Source organism: Denticeps clupeoides, chromosome 4 (genome assembly GCF_900700375.1).
Source record: "Denticeps clupeoides chromosome 4, fDenClu1.1, whole genome shotgun sequence".
Classification (NCBI taxonomy): domain Eukaryota; kingdom Metazoa; phylum Chordata; class Actinopteri; order Clupeiformes; family Denticipitidae; genus Denticeps; species Denticeps clupeoides.
This window is the reverse complement of record NC_041710.1, coordinates 26541616-26556896: the sequence shown is the minus strand read 5'-3', so window position 1 is coordinate 26556896 and position 15281 is coordinate 26541616. Positions and strand designations below refer to the sequence as shown.

At 47.5% G+C, this 15281-nt stretch overlaps 1 protein-coding gene and 1 long non-coding RNA gene across 2 annotated transcripts in view; one reads left to right on the top strand and one right to left on the bottom strand.

Moving 5' to 3' along the window:
• fbxw7 (F-box and WD repeat domain containing 7) overlaps positions 1-15281 on the bottom strand; it is a 53317-nt gene that overhangs the window by 22674 nt on the left and 15362 nt on the right. The gene's annotated exons all lie outside the window — the stretch shown is intronic.
• LOC114788138 (uncharacterized) lies at positions 7671-11754 on the top strand. The gene is made up of 2 exons (XR_003749509.1): positions 7671-7833; positions 10915-11754. It is a non-coding gene; the product is annotated as an uncharacterized LOC114788138 (long non-coding RNA).

Sequence of the window (15281 nt, the reverse complement as noted above, 5' to 3'; positions counted from 1 at the left end):
GGTCTACTGTTCACTGGTCTCCATGACAACACCTCCTCACATAGAGCTATAACCTACACACACACACCACTTAAACTTTACACAGCAGATCGGTATGTGTGGTATGTGAGAAGTGGATCCGAATACGTTTTTTTTGATAGAGCCCCCCACCCCCCGTGGTCCACTCCCCCCTTTCCTGTCGGTAGCCTTCTGTTCTGCAGTTGTGAATTAACCGCCTCCCTGCTGAGAACATTCTCCGCTCTCAGAGCCAGACGTGGATCTCCACTAAACAGGTGTCTCCCTGAGCAAAAGATCAGTTTATTGCACATCTTTCCTATATTTACCTCATTTTCCCTTTCAATCTACAGATGAAACGGCAGAGCGACTGGCGACAACTGGTTCGACTCGTGGCTTAAATTGCGAAGCTGCCCCTGAGGGGGGGACGTTAAAACACTCACACACAACGTCAAGTTCACGTGAAGTCAGATGGGTTGCAATAATGATATGCCGATAGAAACAAGCCAGACGGATCTGGCGGCAAGGGGGGTAAATAGCACTCTTTAAGTAATTTACATAAAATCATTCCTGCTGTGCAACTGAGAACAAAACAAGGAATCCCAGGAAGCTGGAGAAGCGTAACAGATGAGAGGGGGACCGATAGATTAGGTCACTGTTTTGAATGGGAGGTAGCAACTTTCAAGGTCGAAATATCGTTATATCACCATGCAATTGTCACTGATAAAGACAAAATGGAGGGACGCCGCGGCCCCATCAGACAGCGAATGGCTGCTGCCTGCGTGAGGTGCTCTGCTCCACGGCCCCATCCAGCAGATGACGTTGGCCTTTAATGAATGCGCCCGTGGACTCGAGACTCGCAGAGGCGCACAATGATACCATCTGCTCTCAACCCCCAACGAAAGCATGGGATCCATCCAACCCTTCCACAACAACTCTGATCGCTATCTGGGGGAGACCACACCAGGCAGATGAGGCTGCGCTGCGCTGATCTTGCATGGAATCATGTCAAGAAAAAAAAAAAAAAAAAAAAAAAACCTGCTTAAACAAAATAGGTTAAACTATCATTCTGCCATTTGAATTTTTAAAAGGTCAGCAAATTAATTATACTTTCATTTGCAATATAAACATGGGTTTTGTTTTTAGAAGAAAAAACTAAAAACAATTAGGATGAAATTGGGAACGACTGTTAATATATATTAAAGGTTAATATATTTCCTGAATCAACAAATACAGAATTTGAGCACGGTCTGGCATGGCAAACTCTAGTAAGACCAACTATCAAATCGCTGGGTTAATTAAAACCAGGAAGATCGGTCCTATGAATGAAGTGTTTGCCTATTTCACACTGAAGACCATTTGAAGTCCGTGTTCACCAAGTGTCAGTGTTCCAGTAACCAAGGACAGTCGAATGACTGAAAAGTGTCTCAACGTTGCAGAAACTGTCGAAGTGATGGGAGGAATCACCCCAAACATTATTTTTTTGACCGTTCGCGTCAGGGGTCTTTGTAAGTGTAAAGTAAAGGGAAGTGATAACACATAATAACACATAGTAAACTCAATAATACATGGTAAAATAAATTGCTTTACATTGAAAGTCATTTATTCAAAGCACTTAATATATTCCAGCACACATAGGATGAAGCCGTTACTTAAAAGAAGGCAAATAAACCAGCGAGAACTACTAAAAGTACTTAAAACTTTACAGGCAGAGGTCCATTCCCCAAATTCTCCCCTTGGTCCTATTTACTGACTGGCTTGAAGAGATGCTAGGGGGAAAAGTGAAGGTGCTTGACCTCTGACACATGCAACAAATAAATCCTTTAGCAGGAAGCAGGTGAGTGAAGTGATCCCCCATGGCCTTGCGGGTAACAGTGAACCGTGAAAAGGGCTGGGTGACAGAACATATGTGCCGCATGAAAGAGGGCAAAAGTGAGGACTACTCTCCTGACCTTCTAACATGCTATTCAAGACCAGGTTTCTTCAAAGCTCTGGTAACCTTTAGCATAGAGAATTCAGAGAAATTCAAGCCTGCTCCGTTTCACCCTAGCAACGTCCTGACCCATGAAAGGTATAAACAAATACACAGTGTGCCACAGAACCAAGACAACGCGGGCAGAATTTACGTAGAGACTCATATCGATAATGACCAATGCCAGGTTGTGAATAGGAACACAGCTTTAGGTTTCGTTGTGCTGAGCTATGCTGTAATAAAATGCTAATGGTAGAATCCATCAAATCTCACCACCCGACCAGATCTCACGTGGCTACGGGTGTAAATGCGGTGGAGAAATCGGCCGGGTGAATCCTGGCCAGCGACAGAGTTTTAAATAAAGAAATAAATGTTTACAAGGCTACGGCAGGATAAGGGCGGTGCTTATATAAATGAGCAGCTCAATAACCATAAACTAAAGCAGTTCCGAAACTCGGCATGTGGAGAACATCTGGAGGAGATTCCCACTCTTCTGTCAGGGGCACCATTCCCATGTTCATGGTTGAACGGAGGTCTCATGAGGCCTGTGCACTTGTTGGGTTGATGGAAGGGTAACCCCCCCCCCCCCCCTCTCTCTCTCTCTCTCTCACACATGCACTCACTATATTCCGATGCATTCATGTGCATGCCTAGCGGGGGTAGTGGTGGCCTAGCGGTTAAGGAAGCGGCCCGTAACCAGAAGGTTGCCGGTTCAAATCCCGATCCGCCAAGGTGCCACTGAGCAAAGCACCGTCCCCACACACTGCTCCCCGGGCGCCTGTCATGGCTGCCCACTGCTCACTCAGGGTGATGGGTTAAATGCAGAAATGCAAATTTCACTGTGTGCACCGTGTGCTGTGCTGCTGTGTAACACAAGTGACAATCACTTCCCTTTACTTTAAAAGCTTAGGACGGGCTTTAGTCAAGTTATTGGACGACGCCGTCGCTGTGAGCCTGCTAAGTTCCGTTATCAGGAGCTGACCTTTCCCGCTGCGTTCAGTGACGTGCTTTGCCGAGATATGTGGCTGTTCCGCCGCGTTTAGAATGCGGGTACCGCGGCGTTCAGGCGCCCACACACTCGCGCTCAGCAGAAGACTAGCGCCACTCTCCGTTTAAAAATAGCTGCAAATTACAGCCCGGTGCTCCGCTAACAATGCAGTGATACGCATTCTCATGGATGCGGGGAAAGACGAAGGGAGGAGAGAGACTGGGGGGGTGGTGGGGGTTCACGGGCGAGATGAGGATTACTGCACTTCTGCGGCCAAACGTATTTAGAAACATCTCCATCTTTAGCACTCAAATTACAATGTCTGTTCTAAATGGCTGCTTACTCCACAGGCACATCGCTAAACTTCTCTATGTGTGTGTGTGTGTGTGTGTGTGTGTGTGTGTGTGTGCAGCCTTGTTCTCATGCAGGTTCTACCAGCATATAGTTTGCTGGCGGCAGACAGTCCGAGATTCGCAAAGTACGCTGGCAAACGCTGAACGGTTGGGGACCAGCAGCTCTGACAGTGTGACGATGTGGCGAGTCTGAAAAATGAGCGACTGGTGAGAATTATGACCTTCTGTTCAGACATCGGCCGCCAGGGAGGAGAGTTCATCACTGCTCTGACGTTCCACCGTGACGTACGGCAGGAGCGGGTGAGCGTGAGGGATGCTCCGGCGAGGAGAAGGAGAGGGATGCAGGGCGTGTCACCAAGTTCCTGAAAAACCACGACTGGAAACGGACAGGACATCTTCCCCGTTTGGTGGCACGTTTCCTCCAAGGGCTTCTGGCCACTTTTGCCAATAAAGACACTAGTGCATCACAAGCAATTCCAGCGCCACAAATTCACGTTGGGTTGGAATGAAATGCACCACGAGGCCGACTCGACCAGACATTTTGTTTTGCGCGTATGCGCGTGTGGGCGTTGCTGCGTGAAAGCTCCCGTAACGGGCGTGACGGCGCGTGTGCGGAGGAAGCCGCTAATCCGCCGAAGCGCCTCTCTGCACTCAGCATGCGAATGTTTTCAGTCGTTTGGACACATGCTCGCTGGGCGCAGAATCATGCTGCCTTTCCGCGCGGCTGCACCGGCATCGTCAGGTTCGATCCTACGCGTGTCTGGCCAATCACCATCCTCCGTGCGATCCCCAGATGCCTGCACCTTCGCCAACGCTGCTCTCAGTCACGTATGGCAGTAAAAGTGCGGCACACAGCTATATTGTAAATAAATGTTACGGGGCATCTATTGCACTGGAGGCAAGAACGCTAAACCCCCCCCCACGTCAACGCCACAGAGGCACTGCTGCGGTCCTTTAACTAACCTCCGGGGACGTGCAGCTCACTCAGCAAAAGCCCCACGGGCGAAATGCGTCCACGGTCTCAGGGAAAATGACGAGGCGTCCGACATTGGAGAGAGCGTGCCCCCCCCGGGCCTGCCACACGGAGGACATTTAACCCCTGTGTATGTGATTATGCGGAGTCTGTAGATGTAGCCTTGGCACCCATAGACCTGCAAAAACTAAGTGCATCACTTGGTGCATCACTTGGCCTAGCGGTTAAGGAAGCGGCCCCGTAATCAGAAGGTTGCTGGTTCAAATCCCGATCTGCCAAGGTGCCACTGAGCAAAGTCACCGTCCCCACACACTGCTCCCCGGGCGCCTGTCATGGCTGACCACTGCTCACTCAGGGTGATGGGTTAAATGCAGAGGACAAATTTCACTGTCTGCACCGTGTGCTGTGCTTCACATGTGACAATCACTTCCCTTTACTTTACACTTACAAAGACCCCTGACGCGAACGGTCAAAAAAATAAATCCATGAAAAACAAGTAAAAATATCATAGTGGGTTATTACAGAAAATTAATGCTATAAAACACTTAACATTAACAAAATTCCATTTTTAGGCCAAAAAGGAACTCAAGAAAACCAAAAAAAAAACTTATTTGAGAAGAAAAACAAAACTTGTTTCTACAATTATACAATTTCGGAAAAATTAAAAAAAAAAGCCACAGAACCTGTTAACTCTTTCCATGCAAATGGAAATTCTTAAATCCTATTAATCCCAGTGGAAACGCACCCTCTCACTACGCCAGAGTCGGAGAGCGAGGTGTGATGAGCCGGATGATGTGGTGAGTTAGATACGCCCCCCAGGGACTCGTGCATAGTCCATTTCGTTAAAGGAGCGCACAGCCCTATTTTAGGTCTGTTGCTGCAGGGACGCCGGGCCTGACCGCATATGACATGTGCTTGGGCTGCATAAAATAGAAAGTGGGAGAGAATTACACTACAGGCGCGGAGGAGTGGAAAATAATAGGGTGGGGAAAAGGGGGTGAAGCGGTGAAATACGAAAAGGAGAGTATACGAGAGAGCAGGAGTGCTAACGTGTTTTACCAAAAGGGAAGGGATCCAATCGGACAGTTTCCGTACTGAGTGGGTGTGGGAAAGAATGAAAGATGGAAACGACGCATGTGAGAGGAAGGGAGGGACACGAGAAAAAAAAAAAAAAAAAAACAGAGGGAGAAACTCGGGCGCCGCCACCGCGCTAAACCGAGCTCTGTCAATCATGCGCATGAGCCGCTGGAGCAGACCGGGGGCACCGACAGGCGAGGACCTGAAACGCCAGCACCCACAGCCCGCCAGACGTGAGCTACATCCCCAACAAGCAGGGAGATGCCGACCGGCCCGACGCGGCGCCGTTAAATCCAGGGGAGGCAACACGCTACGTTCCTGCGAGACGGGAACCATCTGGAGGAATGTTCTTCAGACAGCTGTGGAAGCGACGTTGAGGAGATGGAATAGAGATGAATGCACACACGCATACTTTCCGATTTGGATTCTGTTGGCAGTAAATGAGTGAACGGCGGGCGGGGGGCTCTGGATGCCGCGCCGCGGCCCCCCTCACATCTGCGTGTGTGGCCTGGTTGACGCGGCGCAGGAAACGGTGTGCGAGGCAGGCAGCAGGTCCGCTAGCAGCCCATTTATAAAAACGGGGCGTGGTCTCTGCTGAAATATGAGCCAATTACCATCAGTGGAAGAACGTCTTTTCTAATTAAAGCCCCTCAGTTAATGACTTTAAGATACAAGCCCTTACACAAGTCGGGGGAAAAAAACATGACTTTGCAGAAGTTCCCCCCGCACCCCATTATGCAATTCTGCATGCACGCACCATCTGGCCATTTTTACAGGAAACGGCGCGGTTGCTCACTGGACGCCGGAGTCAGCACTTGGACGGGCTTTACTGAGCAGCCCGAGCATTTGCACCTCCAAGGACAACCTGCCACAACAAAGGCCTCGCATTATTCAGGAGGGCAATCTGGCCATGGTCAATTATACATGACCGCCGCGCCGGTGGACGCAGGAAGTCAAGCGGTCACGTGCGCTTTAGGAGGCACGAGGAAGAGAGGGGACTTCGCCCGCAGGGACGTATGGTTGCATACCGTGTTAACACGGATCACTTAACCTGAATACATCCGGTCCATAATACCCCACACACACACACACACACAACCACAATCATGTGGCATACTACAGCCAGAGCCAAAAAATAGATCCTGCCAATTCTTCACCGTCCCCAAGATGGACGTTGTATTTGCTTTTGGAGGGTATGTCTTCAGCCTCATTTGGAAGAAGGGCATTTTATGCAATCCCAAGAGGAGCCTCATAACAAAGATCAACTTTCTATAGCCGAGGTGCCTCCGAAATGCGGCTTTTGTGTTTATGATAGTCAAGAGACAAAAGCAGGGAAAAGAAAACAAGGACAAGCAGCCGGAGCCTCTGCTTTTGAAAAGTCCAACCATCACTTGTAAATAATGAACTAGTCTCATTGAGAGCGTGACCGGACTGCAGATCCCCCTGCTATTCGCCGCCTCTTTCCACGGCCCTACCATGCACTCCTCCCCTTCTCACCATTCCACCTCTGACTGTTCCTTTAAAATAAGACATCTTTTTAAAAAGGTAACGGCTTCATCATCAAGGATGCGGACTACCGAGCAAAAAAATCAATGGCCGTTCATTCCAGGGCTCGAAACGTGGGCTTCAGCAATGATAACTACTACACCCAACAAATGAATAAGCGCAGCATCAGTCACATGGAACGTACAACAATAGGGGCAACAATTCAAGAACGATTATCACGATTAAGAAGCAGAGCAGACATTTTACATTTATTTTGTCCATTATAATAAACGAATATTATATTAAGAAACATTCCTTGAATGCCCACACAGCACTCTAAAGGTTCGTCCCACTGCCTACGGGAACGTTGGCCTGGTTTGGGGCGTGGCCCGTTTCCAACCCTCCAAAAATAACGCCTTTCAGGGCTTTCTAATGATACTGTGTGTCACGGCGTATTAACATGGTGGGGAGCCGGGACCTCTGCTGCGAGCCCGTCTGCTGCCATACCGCTACAGCTTTTTTGCTGTTTGTTTCCCTCGTTGCCACGCATCCGGAAGAACTATCCACCGACCGTGTTTTTCTGCGCCCTCGCAAGTACACTTGATCTAAACTTGGATCCCGTATTGTGGGTAGTTCTACACTGACCTTCCCGTAGAGACAACTAACACTTTTTTTTTTTTACATTGGTGTCTGAAATATCATCAATGTATACAGAACTCAAGCAACAACTGTTCAGTGACCATGAATACAATTTGTGATTATTTATTTGATATTAGGAATGATGTCTTTCCTTTCCCTCGACTCAGTCAGCCAGCTGGCCAGGTTCCTCGGTGAAGGATTACAGAGCGAGCGCAGATCCGCTTCCCGAAACATTCCTCAGCAGCCAGTGTGTTGCACTCTATGGCTGAGGTGGCAGACGAGTTTCCGGAGGAGGAATATTTCTTTTCCATTCCGCTGTGCGGGTTGACGCAGGACCGCAGGGATGAGTCAGGTAGGAGACGCCTTTCGCGCTCATTCCTCGGCTTTCCTCTCAGCACAGCAACACCGCGTCCACATTGCAATGGTGGGAGTTGCATTTTGTGCAACGGCGCAAAGCTGAATAAATTTCACAGGTTTCCAGGAATGTTTTATGGGAATGGGGCTGCCTTCCAAACAAAGGCCAGAGTAGCAATGGCAGGAAATTTTCCCATGAGCACATCTTCTAACATTCAGGCAATGCACAGGGTTCAAAAATCAGCAACAAAAGCAGGAACCAGGCAAGCAGACAGCACAGATCTAGGTTTGAAAGATGACCACTAAGAGCATATTAGTGTGTGTGTGTGTGTGTGTGTGTGTGTGTGTGTGTGTGTGTGAACATGTCCTTTCTGGCCTGTGCTGTAACCTTGAGCAAGTGGTTTTCTGTAACTTGCTTATCAGCTTGCATATTTATGTCTGTATAATTGTGTGTTTTTCGTTTTTAAACAGTGGCTTGCCTCCATTTTGAATAGAAATATTATAGGGTTTTGGAAATGTTGCTAAACGGAACTGTGCTTTTCCAGATTTTGACTGCAATGTATGAGAACACTCTGTAAGACTTCATCCAGCCGGATTCCAGCAGTTTTCTTTAAAAAAAAGACATACAGGTGATTGGCCAATATGGCAAGTTAGTTTGTAATTGTTATAAAACTTCTATAAATACTGTTTCTAACCGCGAAATTAAACCTAATGCCTCGTCCTGGACTCAGCCTTCCAGGTTTGTTGGCATACCTTGTGATGTCACAAAAGGACACTTCACAAAGCAGAGCGGTCTGCGATTGGGCGTGTGCCTGCAGCTCTGAAGCTGATTGGCCCCAGGCTCAGGGCAGCTGGAACACGGCCTGGGCCGCCGAGCGGCGTGCTCGCTTTCTGGAAGCCAGCGAGGGGCCAGCTGTATGGAAATGAGCTCGACAAGCTGCAGTGTCAGACAAGGACCGCCCTGGCAGCACGCAGAACAAGGACCCCCTCACAGCAAACCACTCCAGGCACCAACCTGCCGGATTAGCCGTTCAGGAAGCAGATACAGCCCCCAAACAACAAAACAAGGAAGGGGAAGGTGTGTGTGGAGACACGCCCGTCACCTTGATGTGTCACTTCGTATCCCACCCACACGGGGCAGTAACGGTGAGCTACATGGAGACCCTCCATTCCAGGGAAATCAGAGCCGACGCCCTGCAGTGTGACCCGCTCACGCGCAGGAAGCGGCAGAGGCGTGGAAAGGCCCGGCCAACGCCACACACGGGGCGAGCAGGAGTTGGGGTGAGAGGCGCGCCGATGGATCGGAGCCGGCAGGGTGGTGGGCGGACGCTTCGCTTTGGCGCGTGTAGAATTCCGAGAACACGAGGGTCGGGAAAACAGCGGCGTGCAGAAGCTCCTGGGGCCTGTGACGCCCGGGCGGGGGTGGCGGAGGAGACCCGGGCGACCTCTTTCCAGCACTAACCGGTTGCCTGGCAACACAGAGCGGTCCGGCCGGCCCGCGGGTTGCGGCACGTCGCCTCTCGCCGGCGTTTGTCATGCGGAAGTGAGGGGGACGAGATGTTTGTCTGCATCTCGGGAACAGATGTAACCGATGAGCAGTGGCCAACCGTGGGAAATAAAACGCTTTAACCGCACTCCGCCGTACCCTTCACACCCCGGCATCCGCCGCCGCCGCGTCGCGGTTTCTTTTCTCGTCTTACCAGACACGCTACGCAAGCGAACTTTCGGCCCCCGCTGAGACGGAAAAGGCAGCAGGCCGGCCCCTCCTCCCACCCTCGGCTCTTCCCTTTCTTTCTGTCTGTCTGCCATCTGTCCCTCACTCAGCCGGTGCCGGTGTCGGCTGATTGCTATTCACGGGCCGCAGGCACGAGGCGAGCTGATCGGTCGCCAGGGGCCAGCCGGACGGTTTACGGGGCATTTTAATATGCCCAGGGTGGTAGTAGCCTAGTGGGTAACACACTCGCCTATGAACCAGAAGACCCAGGTTCGAACCCCACTTACTACCATCGTGTCCCTGAGCAAGACGCTTAACCCCAAGTTGCTCCAGGGGACTGTCCCTGTAACTACTAATTGTAAGTCGCTCTGGATAAGGGCGTCTGGTAAATGCTGTAAATGTAAATGTAATATCCTGTGTGTGCATAAACGAGCGTGCGAGCGGGATGAAGGGACCTGTGTCGCAGAGAACGGGGCATTGACCGGAGACAATGAGGACGAGCTGAGAGACATGATGCCCGAGTCAACACGAGGTGCGGGGTAGTTCCTATCTGTGAACAAAACGCACCTGCATTCATTCAGACTTTTAGAAATGAAGCCGCAATGATTAACATGTTTTGATAGCAAAAAATATATATTTCTTTTATTATTTTTATTTGGATTCAATTTCCATAGTGCGCGTTCATTCGGAGGAATCTATGTACACCAGGCCATATCTGGAGGGCAAATGGGAACCCCAGTTCTAATTAAAATGCGGTCTTGGCCAGAGCTTCCCAGCGCTGCATTCCTCTCTGAAGTCCTGTATACATTAATTAGTCTCCGCTCTGAGAACAGGGGGAGGAATAAAAAACGGGTTTCTCTAACTAACTCAAGTCACGAGGACACCTTTAATCTCCCGCGACGTTTGCTCAGGACTAGCGAGCTAACAACCTCGGCTACACATGAAAGGCTGGCTTTAGAACATCCGCAAAATGTTTCACCAAAGGCAAGGCAATTGGGGGGAGCAAGGAGGGAAAAAAATGTTATTTGCCTCATGATGTGTCATTTCAGATATCATATAAGAATTTGTATGTGACAATAATAATAATAAATGAATATGGGAGGAAAATATGTATATGCGGACATATTTCACAAAAAAAAAAAAACAGTTCATCCACCATTGGCTCTTGAAATGATTTTGCTTTAGTTTCTACCTGTTACTAAGTTTTCTGCTGGGATGTAGTTCGGCGGAGGACTGTTACGTAAGATCAGCGTTCTGAGGGTTTTCAGCCATCACTCTCAGGTTTGGCTTGCCCTTCACTCAAGTGCTTGCCTCTGTATCTGTTTGTGTTCGCTGCATGTGATCACTTCCTGTTTATTCTCACAGACTGAAGGACGAGACAACCTCCCTCCCATCTGAACGGCACAGCCCGGAGTCTGTGGAGCGTTCCGCCTGGCACGCTGCTGGGCTGCAGATACACCCGGACACCGGAGATCCATCAAAGCGGATCACACCGGCAGGCATCCCAACTTCAGAGCGCTTCGGGTTTCGTTAGGACAGGGAAGGAAAAGAACAAAACACACACATGCACCCACACCGTAGCCCACGTTCAAACAGCCAATCAGAGAGCTGCTGCACAGTGCAGAGATTCAGACAAAATGATTCTCCGTCCGTCACTCAGAAATAGAGAAAGGCGATCGAGGATTTGGAACCTAAAATTTAGTAAGTTAGCATGAGAGATAAAGCAAGTAAGCAAAGAGCCTCTCCAATCAAGAAGGTTTCTCCTGAAATGCTGTGTCAATAGGAGACTTCGAGGTTCTAGGCACAAATCCTCCTGGGTTTCCAGTGCTGCTGGTGCATTGTGGGTCGATTGCTGACTCAGCCAGCAGAATCCAGAGGCTGCAGAACACAGGAGGGGCAACTCGTCTCCCTACTGGGGTTCTACTCTCACACTCATCAGGAATCAGGGAGGGGAGCCAGGGCGCATCAGCACTTTAGCTCTGTGCTGCCTCATGGGGTCCTTTCCACCTCAACAGAACAGGGAAAAGCCCTTAGTATCTAGCTAGCTGTACGCAGGCTAACCTGTTCATGTACTGTACAAAACTCCTAATGCTCTTTAGCCTTTACCCAACATAATACGATTTTTCCATCATTTCAGAAAAGCTGATTTACAACAGCAATGTATAGGCACCCAAAGAAGTGGAAATACAATTCTCCTGCCAAATACGTTGTGTTTAAATGACCGTTATGTATGTTTCATAATGAGCCCACAATAGATGGATCTGCCTGATGGTGACCAGACAGGTGAGGTGAGAAGGATCCTCTGGTATTCTTTTCAAGTACACAAAGCCTACAGACTCCATATAGTCCCCCATGTGCCTTATAAAGGTCACTATTCCAGGCTGCAATAAACAGGGAGCCAAAAGCACAACGTGCACATATTTTTAAAGATGGAACTCACAATTATATCAATGTATTGATAAAATTCAAAACAAACTTGATTCGCTAAAGACTAAAAGAAACCCTATAGTACACTCTATAGAATAGTAAAGCAAAGCAAAAATAAATATATGATGCTAATTAATATTCTAAAACCAGAATGTTAGAATATTTCCACTGCCCGTCACCACCACAATTCTTGCAGGACAGGTAAAACAAGAACTACACTGGCTAAATGGGGAAAAAGCCTAGATGATGCATATATAGTGTAGACAGGATAATATACCCTCCTGGCAGCGATTCCTGCCAGAAAAGGGAGAGACCAAATGGGGCTCTGCGTTATCATTTCTTCTGCAGAACATTAATAAGTAAGGGGTTTAATAGGAGCACAAGTAACACGGCACGAGGGGAAGACGGAGAGGGATTGCCAGCGCACGTGCTAATCGCGTCAGAGCATTATCAAGCAGGAACCTCGCTGACACGGCTGGGCCGTGTGGGCGGTGAAGAGCACAGTGATGTTTGCAGCGCGACGTCTCCATTCATCAACATAAGCCAATGCCACGCCCCGAGCGCTGCTTCTGTCACTAGAAACGGCGCTGCGTCTGCTGCCTGGGGAGCTGGAGTACGCCGAGCAGTAAAGCGCGCCGCTGCCACAGGCTGCCGGACGAGCCATCGGGATTCTTCAGCCGCGGGAGGCTGAGGACACACTGGTGGCTCCACATCGATTTTATACCCCCCAAAAAATGAGCATTTGGTGAATCTGACACACTCCCACCGTCCTCAGAGGAAGAATAGATATTGATCTCTGCTACATGCTGCTATAAGGGGTTTATACTTGCACTGTGCAATCCTGTGCTGGGCTGCTAACAGTACAGGGCTATGGAGTACAACACAAACCTGGGCCCAGCTTTAGATTTGTATAAACATATGCAACTGTTGCACATGCAACATATGCAAATATAGTTACAATCGTATTGGGCTCAATAAATGATTCAATGATCTGAACGATTCTGTGTGATCCTCAGTTCAGTAATATCTACTTGCTTCTTAAGGCTGCGGAAATACAAAAAAAAAAACCTTCTTTTACACTTTCATGGTTCTTATTCCATGGTCCATCACATTTCCTTGCTTTCCTTGTAGTGTATCACATAAAAGTTTGCAGGAATCTTGGTGCAGAAAGTGTGACTGTGAAGCTAAAAATGAATGCGCTTGCAGCGTTTTGTGCTTTCAGTGAAGAGCTGGCTTGTACTTTAACCAGCACCAGATGGAAGCTGTTTGTGGGTGGTACAGAATCGCCGTATACCGCCGAGGGGTTCTGACGCTACACTGTTTAACTGTTGTGGTGGATCAACAACGAAAAAAATTCTGGATTGGGATGTGTATGTATTTAATCGTTGCACGATTCCAATTGTGTTCCATACCGCTGCCATATCACAATACTCCACAAAACATGAAAAAGAGCCAGCTGTGTTTCAAAACAGTAACGCACACAATTAACAGACTAATAATCGAAGTTCTTATTGTACTCTGTAAGAGTGAGAGACTGAGGCACTGGCAAACCAATAATTGTGTCATTTCGTGGGAAAATAAAGATAAAATTGAGTAATATACACTGAAAATGCATCATTATAACCACTGCAGCAAAAGCCCAGATATTAAAGCAGGGCACGCTGAAATCAAGACATAAAAAGCTTTAATAGCTTCATCTGAAAGCCATTGCTTATTTATATCCAATTAAACAAAAGCTCTGGATCTGTAGTGGAAGTAGAATTAATTTAATGAACAAGTGGAAACATACCAACCAGCTACGGCCCCTGCTGGAAAAGGACAGTACGGAGACTAATGTCGCTTATGAGCCACGGTGCAGTTTGGCATGACTGTGGGTGAAAAGACAAAGACAGGGGAGCGAAGAGGAGCACTCAATAAAAAAAAAATAAAAATTTAAAAGGCGCTGGCCACTAGTTCGCACTAATTAGCTGGTGTTCGTCTCAACTTGTTGGAAAACTTCTCATTATATTGTAACCACAAAACCTAGGAAAGAACATTTTTAGATATTTTGTTAATAAAGTTAGAACACAACCCATATATTATATACACACCACATAAAGAAATTGATTAATTTTATAAATGAAAGAAATGTATTTTATATTTTTGGGCAAAAATAAATAAATAAATCCTTGCTTCTCGTGTTACAAATAAAAAAAAACATTGTGAAATTACATAATTGTAACGCACGTAGAAAAGAAAAGACGCAGAAATTGTGCAACAATATTGCTTGACCGCAAATCTCAGTGTATAATTCGGCGTGATATTATTTCAAATGTTTTGCTAAATTTGATGTGCTGCTCACGTTGATAACGACAACTGGCTGCAATGCATGCTGAACATTGTTGTAGTCTGCTGGAGATTTCTGTGAACTGGCAAATGCGAAACTGGAATTTAAGTATCAAATCCAGTGCTAATTGATATGGAAATTGATACAAAATTTTACTATTGATTAGTATCTAAGAATAGATTTTTTTTTGACAACATTGCAGCTTTAATATATTCTGCTGTTAGAACAGCGTAAACACTTGGCCTCTTTTCAAAGTGATTAAAGGCTGAAGAGCTTTTTATAACTTAAGGAGTAATATAAAACAGCGCTGCCTCTCTTAAGTGCAACTTTTCCATTCAATTTGGCCCAAGCCGATTTTAATCCATCAGCAGGGATAGTCTTTTTACAAGCACTCTGGGCTACTTCAGCAATGCCGGCTGCAAACAGGAAGTCTGTCCAGAAGCAACACACTGCCATGCTCCCTTTCTCCCCCATAATTAGGGCCTCTTACTGTCTAATTAAGTCACATTACACGAGAAGGGACTTAGCTGTAAAGTGAGAGGGAGCACTTCTGATTCGGTGCCAGGCAGCCCGATGGGTGAACACTTCCAATGGCACCTTGGACGTGTTATATCGGTTTTCTCCTCTGTGCCACAGGCAAACAGGGTGAGCGAATACAATAGCAACTCTACGCTGTCACTTTCACCGGCCCAATCTTAACACACAATAACAACCGTGACTCAACAAGGCCTCATAAAAATACACAGCGTCAGCCCTCTGACACCCCACACCTGCCATAGCCCAACGCCTACAGCACATTAGCAGGGTCCTGTTTCAAATCAAATTCCCTGCAAACTGCTTCTATACTACAGTATGCTTTACAGAAAGTGAAATGGCATATTTTCAAACAGCAGTGCTTGGTAGTTATTTATGTATGGAATAAGAGAAACTACCTTTTGTTCATATGTCCTTATTTCTATCTTCTAGAAATATCTTTGAT